Below are 14229 nucleotides of genomic sequence, written 5' to 3'. Positions count from 1 at the left end.
CCTAGAAGCGACAGACGCTGGTATGGAAAACAGATGCTGAACATACCTCACGACCTGATCCATCAACCCGCAAATGTTTTGCGATTCCCTTTGTAGGATCTCCAAAATGGCCAGAGTTGTGGTAGAATCAGCACTGTTTAGAAGAGTTGATAATAGCATAAACTGCGCCGAGAGTCTGCACAAGTAAAAATCAACTGCATGCCCTCCCAAAGCCGCCTCTAGTTAATATGTTGTATACCGACTACCTCCAGCGGCGCTGGTTAAGATGTCTTCTAGTTTTACGAGCTGTTCCATGCCCGGGTGCTCAAAACGCTGTTTTGTTTCACTTATGATTATGTCGGCAGTAGCGAAATACTCCTTGCGCAGCGCGGCCTTAACGTCAAGTGCAACTGGCTGGACAGGTCTATCAGTCGTCTCATACCTCGCAGGAGGTTTTGTCGGCCTTGACATACGAGGTTTTTTCAGGCCTAGACGCGCTGCTGTTGTGCCCGTGTGCTGCCACAGCTTCTCAAACGTAGTTTCAGAGCGCAACTGGGAGATCGCCTCGCAGAGAGTCTCTGCTGCCTTTTTTGCACCTGCGGCGCAGTATGTTGAGCTCTGGAGAGCCTTTGCTAATTCTTCACAAGGCCCAAAGAAGGCTATGGGAATGTGGATACTTAACAATGTTTCAAATTTCTGCAAAAGCCAATCGTAACCTCTAAAAATAGCCTCGCTGCTTTCGGTCACTGAACCTGTTGTCTGCAAGAGCTCCTTGAGTGTATTTTGAACTCTGGCGTAATTCTCAACGAACCTTTGCATCGACTTGGCTCTAACGATCCATCGCGTCGGGCAAAGCAGCAGTAAGTTATTTGGCCTGGATCCGCTATCCACAGCTGACTCGCGTCCTGTAGGAAGTACTATGTTAGCATGAACACTTTTGCGCTTCTTGGAGTCGTGGACTGCGTTGGAAATGTCTTTAACAGTGGTAAGAACGTTTCCAATTATGTCACAACTCCTGCTAGCCTCTTGCAGTACCAGATCTAAACAGTGATTACTGCAATGGACATACAATGACCGAGGCTCACAATCACTAAGTCTTTTTTGCACACCCGAAAAACGCCGCCCCATCAAAGCCGTGACCTCGTACACGGTGAAAGTCTAAGCCGAGGCGCAAAATCATGTCCTTGATGGCCGAGAATAGGGTCTCATATCTACTCTCAGGCGCGTTATACAGGCCGAGATACTCGTCCTGAACTTCGAGATTCTCGCTCTGCATCCACCGCACGAAAAAGGTGAACTGCTCGTCACCATTTACACCGGTTGTTCCATCAGCAATGATACCAAAAAATGGACTTGACTTCACGTCGTCTATAATTTCTCGTTGCACGCTATGGGCCATAACTCTATAAGCTCATTCTGCATGTCACCACTCACCCATTTATTTCTCTTAGTCATCCACGTCTTAAGGACCGGGACATGCTCCGACCTCTCGTCGAGCAAATCGAGCAAATTTCCACCACATTTACCTCGTCCTAGAAGAGTTTGACCTGTGCAGCAGAGGTAGCGCATAGAGCTAACTATGGAACGAAGTGCTGCCCTGGCCTCCTCCCGCTGTCTGTTGTATTGCTGCGAAAGGAGATGCAAAAACAGGAATGCCTGCCTGGCATGACAGGTTTCGGCTCACGGAGGCCAAGTGAAATCTCCTCTTTTCATGTGACTGGAACTTCTCGATACCTTCCAATTGTTAAAACCAACCTTAACAAAAGCTGGTTCCATACTTCCAGCACTGTCCCCTCTTTTATCGAAATGTCGACAGCACTCGTGACACAAGACTACGTCGCTCTTTCTTTCATAAAAAAGCCAAGGAAATCGCAAAAACCAATCACGTTGACACGACCTACCGCCTCGGATTCTGGGGAACCTGTAGGTTTCGGCTGGAAGTGACCGACAGTCGTAGAGCGCTGACTCGTCCTCCCTCGATCTGTTTCTTGAATTCGTGAAGGCAAGCGAATGCACATTGCTTGTTTCATCAAAGTTGGTTCCTCCTGCGGTTTGACGTGAAGGCCCCGGTGTTGGAGCTTCTACAAATTAAATGAAAGACGTATCGTCACATTTTGCTTTTCACATCGGGCTCCTTCTCTAATTTTCAGTGAATGGCTTTCAAAACGTGCGAAATCAAGTTTCCTCAACATTTTCCCGAATCAATTATGTATAACAAGGTATTACATAGCAGATAGGCGACTTTTCTTTTGGTTGGAAACACTGAAAATGCTTACCCTCGAAGCAGTCTGTGGATGGACAGCTCTAAATGATGGGTATAGTCATCGCCGATTGGTTGAACATCGATGGCTGTCGGGGCGGGCTGGACTGATTTCTGCAAAAGAAGCGCCGTCTGGTAGCGACCGGGAAAAGCGTACAAGCAAAAGGGGTGGTTAAACGGATGCATTGGCACAAATGGAAGTCGGGATGAAGTACTAGGAACTGTAAGATATCTTATCTTGAGATTCTCCTCTTCTTAGGCATGTACGTTTTGGAGCGGGTATGAAGACACTGTTTATATTTTTTTGGGAGCCAGACATTACGTGTAAGGCTGAAATTAATACACTAGCGAATACAAGTGACACGGAAACACCGCTTTAATGCACCGTGCATTCAATGCATTGACGAACACGAACACAATCAAAAACACGAACACAGTCCCGAACACGAGATCAAAAGTGAACTTCTCTCCGAAGAGAGGATCATAAGGTAAGATCATAATGGAGGATGAAGATGCAGTATGCAAAAGAACATCCCAAAAGGAGCATGATTCACTGCACATCGCCGTCCAGTTTTATATTGTTCTCCGTCCCTAGGTTCCTCAGGTTGAGGACGTCTCCGCCAGGGTGGGGGTGGCCTAAAACTTGCATTCTGGCGCACAAACTCGCACGCACCAACTGACACCTCCACACGCATGCACGCGCCCCTGGCCTGAGTTGAGCACGAGGGAGAGGCGGTTGCGGTCGGGACTGTCACACTAGGCCAACAGTCGGCCGACTTGGTCTGCCAAAACCATGTCGTCGTGATGTCTGGCTCTATGTCACACTGCGCCGACTAAAACAGTCGGCCGACTGTCGGCGTCGGCGCCATGTCTCCCACAAGACGGCAGTTGGCCGATGGTCCGCCAACTCCCATGTCACACTAGCGAGACAGCGTGCGAGACCTCCCGCCGACTTGACCCTTTCTCGTTCTCACTCTTTTGTCATTTCCTGCTATGCGAAATTCATGGGCCGGGACGCTTCATTTTTAACTCTTTTAAATAAATCCCACCATAGTAAAACACTTTAACAATCGTGATTATGAACCTAGGCTGAGGGCAGCCCAGCACTGAGCGGCACTTATTTCTGGGTCAGGAAGGCATGGCTCGAAAAAAAAAATCCAGTCGCTCGCGGGTAAACAGGACGGGAGAGATTATTTAAGGCTAAAATAATAAAAAGAAAAAAGATATCCCCGTTGACGCGGATTCGAACTTGGAACGTCTGGAATGCGAAGCTACTGCCATACCCACGACGCCATGGAGAACTGAGCAATTTTTGTCCTTCAGAGGCACTGATAAGAAGCACTCCGCAGTGTTGCACTCGCGACAGAAGTAAAGCCGGCGACCCATGTGCGAAAACTCGGCCGGCGCGATGCACCGGTCGCTGCTTGCGCATTGCAGCCCCACTGCAAGCAGGGACACACGGAGCAGCAAGCATCGTTGCGCCGCTCGATTCAAGCACTCGAGCTCAAAGTGTACGCTTTGCCACCCGCAGCGGTCTGATTACTGCGTGTTGAAGTTCGCACCAGAAAAGACGAAATAGCCATATTATCAGAAAGACCGCACGAGCAGCGACAAAGCATGCTTGCGCTAGTAGCGAGCTTTCGGCAACGGCACCGCCCGCGGTCCCGCCAGGCGACGAACTGTGCTGCTGCCCGGCGCAGCGGACGCCGCTTCGCAAGTAGCCTGCGCTATACCTCTTAATATCGCTTGGCTGTTAACAGTATAATCGCACCATGAACTAAAATTATGGTCAATTTCCGCGACACCTTCGGCTGCGGAGCTAGCGGACCGCTGCGGGTGACAGGCGAGCCGGACCACAACGGCGGGCCAGCGGCAGCTTGCTGGGCGATTCTGGCGAGAAATTTTGCTCTTATGAAAGTTGTTGCTTTTACCAGCAACTCGGTGTTGATCAACGATCCTCAGAAATGATACATTTGTCACATTTTTCAGTCTCAGCGTTTATTTCTTACGTCAAAAACAATCTTAAGCTGATTTTTATAACGGCGGCGGACGGGATCCATGCTGGCCTGCCGGCGAGCAGGCTCGGTTTACTTCACGTTCGCACAAGACAAAAAAAAAAAACGAAACAGCTATGCTATCAGAAAGGCCGCATGCTATATTCGAGCAACGACACCATGCCTGCGCAACAGCCGCGCTTTCGGCAACGACGACGCCTGCGGGAGCGCCAGGGCGACGAACTGCGCTGCTTCCCGGCTGCCGTACTCGTCGCTAAGCCTAGCTGGTTTCGCATCGATGCCGCAGCTCAGGGAGCTTTGTAACTAGCCAGCGCAGTAATAAAGGAACTCCTCTAGTCACATCAGCCTGTCCGATAATAAAATAAAGTTATGCTCGATTTCCGCGACGGCTTCAGCAGCGGATCTAGCAGACGTCAGGCGAGCCGCACGAAGCAGCAGCAGCAGCAGCAGCAGCAGCAGCAGCAGCAGGCGGCTATAGGATGAAATTTGCTTGTATCGTAGTTATCACTTCAACCAGCACCTTGGCATTGGCCAACGATCCTCAGTAATGATACCTTTTTGGACATTCATCTATCCCAGAGCTTGTTATGAACATAAACAAACAGTACCATAGCGAAATCGTGTTCGTGTCTCGTGAATGTTTTTGCTCAGCGACCGATCTCGCGACGACACGGTCGGCAGACCGGTTTTGTCGGCGTCGCGGGCGTCAAAGCATGTCACACTACGAAGACATCTGGTCGTCGGACGAGTTGGTGTCGTTGTCGGCCTAGTGTAACAGCTTGGTCTGCCACAAACAAGATCGGCCGACAGGGTTGGCCGATCTTTGGTGTCTTTGTCGGGTCGGCGTCGGCGGCGTGTCGGGCTAGTGTGACAGGGCCCTAAGTGACGTCGGCCGGACCGACAATCCGCCTTTTTCACGACGCGACTGCGCATGCGCCCATCCCCTGGCGGCGGTGTCGCGAAACATATTGGAAGGGTCGCACGCTCCACTCGAGACCGGCCGTGGAAGTGTAAACACACCGGCTTCGTATACGCAGGGTGCGTCGCTGCAGCCGTCGGGCGTTCAGCGCGACGCATTTCGCGATACCTACGAAATGTGTTGCATACGGCTGCAATGCCCAATATGTAAAGGGAAGCAAACTCGGATTTTTTCGCTTTCCGAGCGCTTCCCGGGACAGCCTTCGACGCAAAGCGTGGATAAAAGCAGTTCGCCGGCTCGACGATCGTGGCCGCCCTTGGGCACCGTCAAGCACGTCAAGAGTGTGCGGGAATCACTTTGTGACAGGTACGGACGAGGTACTGCGGTTAAATGCGTGTGCAGTCTATCACAAAAGGTTTTATTCATGGCCAGGAAGGCCTCGAATGTCACCGCGGCATTTAGACTTCGTTCCGATGCTTTTTGCTTTCTCAAGCAAGAAGGCCGAATAGGCAAGGGCTGTGAGCCGCTTTCAACGCGCGATGGAGCGGGCAACGAAAAAGTAGCTACGAGAGCATTCACGCATGGTGCTAAAATTTTGTCATAATCTCCTACGGAAATTTCCTTGTTTATGCCACTACACCCTGGCCAATCCCCCCGTGTGGGTATGTGCCATGTATTAAGAGGCAGAAGAAGAAGGTGCGTTATGCGTATGTTCGAATCATATCCATGATGAAGACATCTGCGTGGTATCGCCGGAATGGATCAATGTGCGCCTCTCGCGCTCGTCTTTATGGACTCGCATGCTTGTTTAACCTATGCAGCGGTGTGCTCTGGGAAAATACAGTGAAATGCTAGCAGAGCTGCTTTGTTGCCAGTACGCTGGTGCTTTTATAGCTCGTGTAGCTATTCTGCAGCGCTTCAACACAACGATTGCTTGTGAAAACTGTTGTCCCCAGTCGTTTTCTGTACTACGGCGTGCACGATGTAGTATCCACCTTTCATGAATGGCAGGCATATACAGCGGAAAACGCCAACCTTACTGATCGGGGATATTTCATTGAACATTATGTTCCGAATGTAGCCTTCATCTTTGAAGCGGCGGCCCTTGCTCAGCTGGTGTTCGCATCGCATGCCGGATGATCGGAGATACTGAAGAATTTGCTCATCAGTGGGCACTGCAGCCTGCCTCGGACTTCGCACCCAGCCATCAGTCAATCCTAGAAGTCCTCCAGGTACCAGGTGCTGCCCAGGACACGCCATCGTCGACAGATTCCAACACAACGTGCTCCGGAGCGGCACTCAGTCCGGCCGGGCTGGGCGCGCAGTACCCTACCAGTGAGCTTCCATCGTTGTACGCGAGGTGGCAGCACAGGAAAATGAAAAAGGCGGATTCTCCCACGGTCGACGAACCCTATTCTTCCTTCGAAGAAGCCGACGCGCTAAGCCGGAGCGCCCCATCGGGAGATAATCCAAAGTGGTTGTGCCATTAGAAGGCCGACGACTGCTGTGGACGAGCTACACCGAAGACCACCGAAAGGGTTGATTTCCACGCTTGAGCTCTTGCTCGTTCGGATCTCGGGAAGCCATAATTGGTTGTGCCATTAGCGTGCGCAGGAAAGGTATGAAGACGGCCGCGGCCGCTGGCCGGCGGCGGAGGCGTCTGGTCTTCTGAAAGGGGATTTTCGCAGAATCTTGCTCCCCGTTTTGGTCCTACGCCACGACCGGGCGGAGCGCGGTAATGGCACCACCACGCTGACACATGGGTCCACCTAGTGCAGGTGCACTCAGTGCGGCCTGGGAGCGGTCGTCGTCAAGTTGCTAATGATGAGACCCGCTGGTGCCGATCTTAACAACGTGCATCCGTCTGGCCCTGTTTGGCGTCTGGCCTGACTCGAGATGGTGACGAGAAGGCGCTCACTACTCGCCGTGTTTACGACTTAAAAAAAAATTTATGCTTCTATATTTGAATCAAGTTTTTATTTGCTTATTTCGTGCATTTTTATTTATGCACCTCTGGAAATGGTGGTGATCAACAATGCTGACTTAGCTGACGCACGTGACTGCGTCCCGGAGGGAACGGCATTTTCGGTATAATACCCTGGGCACAGCGCCAGCCTTCGAAACGTACAAATTTTATATGCCAATCTTGGAGGCATGAAAAGAACAACCCTAAAACTCAAAAGTTTGTTGGCCATTATGCCGGTTGTTGAATCATATTACTAAACCGCTTACATAGCTATCCCGCGAAGCCAAGCGTTTGTTTCAATATTCTTTTAACTCTATGCTTTCAGTTGGTTGAACTGCTCAGGACTCCGCGAAACATGGAGGGAAACAAATGACATTTGAGCGTGACTAAGCAGTCAAAATTATGTCATAAAAGCACTCACAAATTGTTGACAAACTAATCTAGCACACACAGAAAGCTCTTTTTCATGTATAAGGAGTGATGTTAGGCCATGTAAAAAAAAACGGCCGTGGCTTAGCTTGGTTAAGCCTGGTGATTGCGAAGCAATAGTGTGTTATTCTCGGATCAGCTGGTAGTATGGCTGGTTGTAGTCTTGGGTTATGCTAGTGTTACGGCTTACAGTGAATCATCTAAGAGGAAGTCATCCGTCGAATCCGTGTATGCCGACAAACATTTCCCTCACCAGCGTGCCCGTTACAAAATCTTCCAGTACGAATGGCCGACGGTGCGGTAACACTCCATTTTCTCCGCGTCGTAAGATATGCCCACTCGGTGCTTGCAGTAGCGTTCGATAAAGTACGGTAGCGTTACGCCGTAATAAATGTTGGGGTTATTGTCCCCGTCCAAAATGCGATACAGTTTGTTGTACGTCTCCTCGTCGTCTTCACGATGCATTAGCGGTAGCTTGTATGTTTCGGCCACGTTGTAGATGGCCAAGTTGTCTGCATAACACCCCCATCGTTCGTAGGTCATCTTAAGTTTGCCCCACTTGTTCATCTGCGTGTCCGGCGGGTCGCTGGTTTCCCCGGGGTCCGGCGGTAGACCCATCTTGCGTCTTACAATGTCGTTCTTGTAGCGCGGTACGCGCTCGTACGCGTCGCCTATAGAGACCTTGTCCAGGTAGCAAAACGCGTTTTTATTGTTTTTGTTGAACATGGTTCGAGTAGACCGCTTTATGGGGTTGGGCGGCGTCTTTGACGGACCGCCGAGACGACGGTATGGCTCGAACGGTGTGCACGACGTGGCTTCACACCCACTTTTCGTGAACACGAATCGACCGTTGCTACACGTCAAACCGTCCGGGCACGGGTAATCCACTGGAAGGGGTTCCCACGTTACGGCGTCGTCGCCGAAAAACTTAAAGTCGTCGATTCCCTTGGCGCGTCAATGTTCGAGCAACTTCTGATAGGCGTATTTATTGATGTAGTAGTAATCGAGCATCGTGGGCCCTTGGTCTGTCATCAAGTATTAGTGGAGTTGTGCGATTATCTCTAGAACGTCAACTACCACGCGCGTTTTTAGCTGAATTTCATCTTGGGAATGACACCCGATGCCCAACGCCGGAGTTTTTACCAAGTCGTAGTGAAGAATGACGACACACACGTGTTACTTTGTTTCATCTTTTATTTAAACCTATAAATACGCTCTGCCGTTTAGTCGCGTTCCAGCGTTCTGAACTAGTAGAAGGAGACTCACTGTCGGGCAAACTCATAATTTCTTCATTTGCTTCTGCTGTTTCCACAGAGGAGGTTGCACGTTGTCGCCGAGCTGCATACTGGGCACGCCGCTTAGTAAGTCGTTCTTCTTCCGTCTCCGTAGCTCGCTGATGCTTCCTCTTTGCATTCTGCCGAGCTGCCTTGTTCGTAGGCACCATCGTAACATCTGGCTGTATGACTGCCTTGGCTTCTTCAGTGATTGTTGGGAAGGATGAAAAGGAGGGAGAAACGGGCTTGTCTACTGGAGGACTAGCCTCCACGCCCACTGCCGGCGTGTCGTAGAAAGAGGAGGGGAGGGGAAAAAAGATTGAAAGGAAAGGGTAGGCGCGCAGCCGCAATGATAATGTCGAATGACATACGCAGTCCCCTGTGGCCTATAGGCGGCCAGAGAGGCCGGAGGCAGAGAGGCCGGAGGCCTCCAGGAAGTTGAGGAGGTGCCGGAGGGCTTTGGCAGGATTGTGACAGCCGGGGAAGAGAAGGTGGTCCGCTGATGTGCAGGGGAGGCCCAGGGAGCGGTAGCCAGCCTCCATGATAGTCCTTGCGGAGACAAGGGCAGGGCATACACACAGGAGGTGTTGGGCAGTCTCTTCCGGGTAAGTGCAGAAGGAGCAACCCGGGGAGTCAGAGAGGCCGATGCGGAAAAGGCGGGAGCCGGTTTTGGCGCAGCCTACCCTGAGTCTCAGTAGGAGGCTGCGCTCTTTGCAGTCCATGCCTCGAGTTGGGAGTGGATGGGGGGGATGGCCGTTTGCCACCCTGGGATCAGGGTGATCTAGGAGGAGGAGGCGGTCCACTGTGTTCCTTGCCAGATCCAAGGGGCACAGGTTCCTGGAGAGCGGAGTACCCGGAGAGTGGGCAGATTTGGCAAGGGAGTCCGCTTCTTCATTGCCCTGGACACCGATATGGGCCGGGACCCAGGTGAGACGGATGCGGGTTCCCCTGGAGCACAGTGCGTCGAGCCGCCAAGCAAGCCTGCGGGCGATGGGAGGACCCTTGAATGGCCTCAGGAGGAGCTGGAGGGCTGCCCTGGAGTCGGTGTAGATGGCTGCCTCCTTGATCCCAGGGCGTTGGTTTAGGATGTCAGCGGCCAAGTGTATGGCGGCAAGTTCTGCGGTTGTGGACTATGCCACAAAAGGAAGCCTGGCCTGTCTGCTCAAGTGGAGCGATGGGGCTGTGCAGGCTGCAGCCGCAGATGAGCATGGTCCTGGGAGGACGGAGCCATCCGTGAAAATAGTGACGGTGCCAGGGGGTTCAGCATGAAGAACCGCAGCGACCTCCTGACGTAAGCCCACAGCGGGAGTGTCCCGCCTCGTCCGGGAGCCAGGTAGAGAGAGGTTGACCTTGTAGAGGTGTCCAAGGTCCGGGCGAGGAGGGAGGGGGAAGGACTCAGGCTGTCCCCCCACGAGGTCTTCGAAGAACTGGGCCATCTGACCCATTTTGGAGTTGGGCCTCGTGAGAAGGCGGTCCACAAGGGGGCGGCCATCGGGCGCGTTGTGGAGGCGCTCGATGTGGCGGGGAGAGGTGCGCCCGGTTAGCAGCTCCAGAGGCCATGTACCTGCTTCTGCCAGGGTGGCGGCCACGGGAGAGCAGCGGGGAAGTCCAAGGCATAGTCGTATTGCCGCCCGCTGTTTCCGCTCGATGGCCAGGTATTGGCTCACAGTAAGCCGGATGAGCGGTAGTGCGTAGGTCAACTGCAGGACGGCCATGCCTTGGTATAGCTGGAGTCCCAGCCTGGGGGTGATGCCATTTCCCTTGGCTAGGAGGCTACGTATAGCCCCCTGGATCCTGGAGGACTGGGCCAGGAAGTGGCTTACTGCCGGGTTCCAGGTGAGCCGAACGTCGATGAGCAGGCCCAGGTATTTCACTTGGCGGCTCCAGGCTAGGTCACGGCCACCAACGTGGAGGAAGGTCCGGCCAGGGCGGGCGCCAACCCTTGTGTTGAGAAGCATTGCCTGTGTTTTGGAGGGGGAGATGTGAGGCCTGCACGTTCCAAGAAGACGGCGACAGCATCGATGGCCCGCTGCACGTTTCTGATGGTTTGGACCCTGGATCTGCGGGGCCCACGGCACCAGATGGCGATATCATCCGCGTAGATGGCCACGTGGATGGGTAGACGGAGATCCTTGGGCAGGAAGTTGGGCAGGAGGGCAAAGACGGCGTTGAAGAGTAGGGGGCTGAGGACGCTTCCCTGAGGTACGCCACGGCAGATATGCCGCGGGGAGCTGGTGGCATTGCCCAGACGGACGCACCCTCGGCGGTCAGCAAGGAAGCCCCGGACATACTGGAGGAGGTTGTTGGAGATTCTCATGATGTTGAGAGCCTCCAGTATGGCCTCGTGGCGGATGTTGTCGAAGGCGCCTCGTATGTGCAGTAGAGCCAGGCATACTATATGGCGACTGTGCTTCGCGTCCTCCAGGGTTGACACCAGGTCCGCGATGGAGTCAGCGGTACAGCGATGGTGACGGAAACCCGATTGCTGTTCCGGGAAGTGGCAGGTGACGTTGCCCACCCAAGACAAGCACTCCAGGGCCATGGCCTCCATGACCTTTCCGCGAACAGAGGTGAGGGAGACAGGCCGGTAGGAGCTGATGGCAGATGGGGGCTTGCCTGTCTTCAGGACGGGAACGACCAGGGCAGTTCTCCACGCATCGGGGAGGATACCTGTCCGCCACACCTCGTTGAAGGAGGACAGCAGACTGGTCCGGTGGTCCTCGCCGAGGTTACGTAGCATCTGGTAGGTGATGCCGTCTATGCCGGGTGCAGTGCGACGCCTGGAGCGGTTCAGCACTGCCGAGAGCTCCCGGAGGGTGAAGGGCGCAGTGCAGGTGGAGATTATGCCAGCTTCCTGAGGTGAAGGACCTTGGGGTGGGGCAGGTAGGGCAGGAGCCTGGGTTGGTGGCCGGGAGTCCCCGGAGGGGAAAAAGGCATCAGCCAGCCGTTCCGCCAGCTCCTGGCAGGTGATTCCCAAGGAGACAGCAATGGCCAGGTGGGGGTGGAGTTGGGTCCGAGGGGCGAGGAGGGAGCGGAAGAGACGCCAAGCCCTGGCTGGGGTGCGGGCAGAAACGAGGGAGGCACAAATGCCTTCCCAGGATTCGTTTCGGCGCCTGTTGTGCTCGCGTCTGCAGGTGGCGTCAAGACGGTTGTACGCCGTCCAGTCTTCGGCTCTGTCAGTACGGAGGGCCCTTCTCTCCATCTGCCGTCGTTGGGCCCTTAGGTGGAGCAACATGAGATCAGGGACGGGCTGAAGAGGGGGCACTTCGCAGGTGATGGTTGCTGCTGCCGCGCACCTTGCCACATGTGCCAAGAGATCGCCCTGGAGCGGTAGGCTGCCAAGAAGGTCCCGGAAGCGGTCCCAATGGGTCACTTTGCAGATGCGTCCGTCCGCCCTTCTTCCAGGCTTGGGGCTGAGGACGATGGGGTAGTGGTCAGATCCCCATGTATCCGGGGATGGGCACCACTCATAGACGCACCGTTGAGACACGACGCTCAGATCGATGCACGAGCGAACACCTCCCCTCCGGACGAAAGTGGGAACACCAGAGTTGAGGATGTGGAGGGAGGTACCACGCAGGGCAGCGGTAAGGTCACGGCCGCGGCGATCAGCTCTGCGGGAGCCCCAGCTCGGATGAGCAGCGTTGAAGTCTCCGCAGAGGAGGCAGTCCCCGCCTATAAGGCTGACAAGATGTGGCAAGGAGTAGGCGTCCCATCGGGTTACAGGGCGGACATAGACACTTGCTACAGCAGTGTCGACACCCCTGAGACGGACTCTGACGCACACACACTCCATAGGCGCCACTGTGGCATCGTCCACGTTAATTTCTGCCTGAGGGAGGTCAGAGCGGACGAAGAGTACTGCTCTGGATCTTCCTGGTGGGTGTAGACGGTCCAGACAGGGGTCGGCCGAGCACGTGGTAAGGAGGCAGGAGGATCTGCTGTTGTATGCCACGTAGCCAGGAATGCGAATTTCCCCTGGACGGAGGTAAGCCTCTTGAAGAGCAAGGACATCCGGGGGTGAGGGGTCAGCCTCAAGGCGGCTGATAAGTTCCGCTCTGCGTGGTCGCAGGGAACGGCAGTTCCACTGGAGAAAGCTTGGGCGGGGGGTTACTGGTAGAGATCTAGCCATGATGGACTGGCTGTGGATGCTGTCCATGAGCCACACTCGGTGGCGACTGGGACGCCGCGGGGAGGAGCAGCGTAATGGCTTGGAGGGTAGCTGCCAAAGTCCGCGTCAGATGCTCGAGATGCCCTCCTAGGAGGGCTGGGGGTGTGTTGCCCGTAGGATGGCCAGGCGCGGGGTCGCTTTGTGTGCCTGTGGGCTGTTCTGGGGGTGGAGGTGGCCGGGGAGGGGCAGCAGGTGTTGGCCGGGTTTTGAGAGCCTGGGCATAGGACATCTCCCCTGTCCGGAGGTTGGCTCTGATGGCTCTCCGGGAGACAGGCTCTGTTGCTGCGTTGACGGCCGCTGCCACCCGTCGCTCTTCCTGCCATCGTGGGCATGCTGGGTAGTCTGCGGGATGGGCCCCTCCGCAGTTAAAGCAGCGGGGTGCAGGGGCGTCACAGGGAGAGGAGCCATGTTGGCGTCCACAGCGGCGGCAGCGTTCTTTCAGGGTGCAACCGGCCGTGACGTGGTCGAGGCGGCCGCATCGGCCACCCTGGATGGGGCGAGGAAGGGCCGGACGGACAGGCAGGCGGAGCTTGAATATTGAAACGTGGGGTGGCGGGAGTGGTGCCCCGAAGCGGATCTGGAGTGTGTTGGGCGGGCCTCTACGAACACCCAGAATAGGCACGGATGCCTCGATGGCTGAAGGGAGGTCTGAATCCCCAACGTCCGCAGGAATGCCATGGACGTATCCCATGGAGGTGCCCTTGTCCGCGGCAGGTCGCGGGCGAACGGGTACACCGACGAGGCTGCGTGTGTCCAGGAGGAGGACGTCCACAGCGACGATATTGCGTGCGGGGTTTACCCTCACGGAAGAGACTCCAGGGATGGAGGAGAGTTCGGCAGCTATGCGGAACTTGCAGAGCTGCCGGAAAGAGGTGCCCTTCTTTTGGGGGCGGAAGAGGATAGTCCCCACAAGTCCGTCCACTGTCTCGGGGGGAAGGGGAGGGCGGCGAGGACGACGGCTGCGCCCACGAGTTACTTGAGTGGTCCACTCTTCTTCTGCCGTGGGATGGACATCCGGGGTGAATGCATCTGCTGCTGGGAGGGTGCTGGGATGCTCAATTACGTTGGTGTCCCCTTGCAATTCCTGTATAGGAGATTCCGAGGGCTGGGGGTTGCCGTCCGAAGTAGGAGGGGGGGGGGGACAGGAAGGTGCAGTGTCCTCTCGTGGGAGGGGGGGAAAGTGGACGATGTCCGCCCCTGGGAGGCCTGGATGGTC

Source organism: Amblyomma americanum, chromosome 7 (genome assembly GCF_052857255.1).
Source record: "Amblyomma americanum isolate KBUSLIRL-KWMA chromosome 7, ASM5285725v1, whole genome shotgun sequence".
NCBI classification, from domain to species: domain Eukaryota; kingdom Metazoa; phylum Arthropoda; class Arachnida; order Ixodida; family Ixodidae; genus Amblyomma; species Amblyomma americanum.
This window is presented reverse-complemented; position numbering follows the sequence as displayed.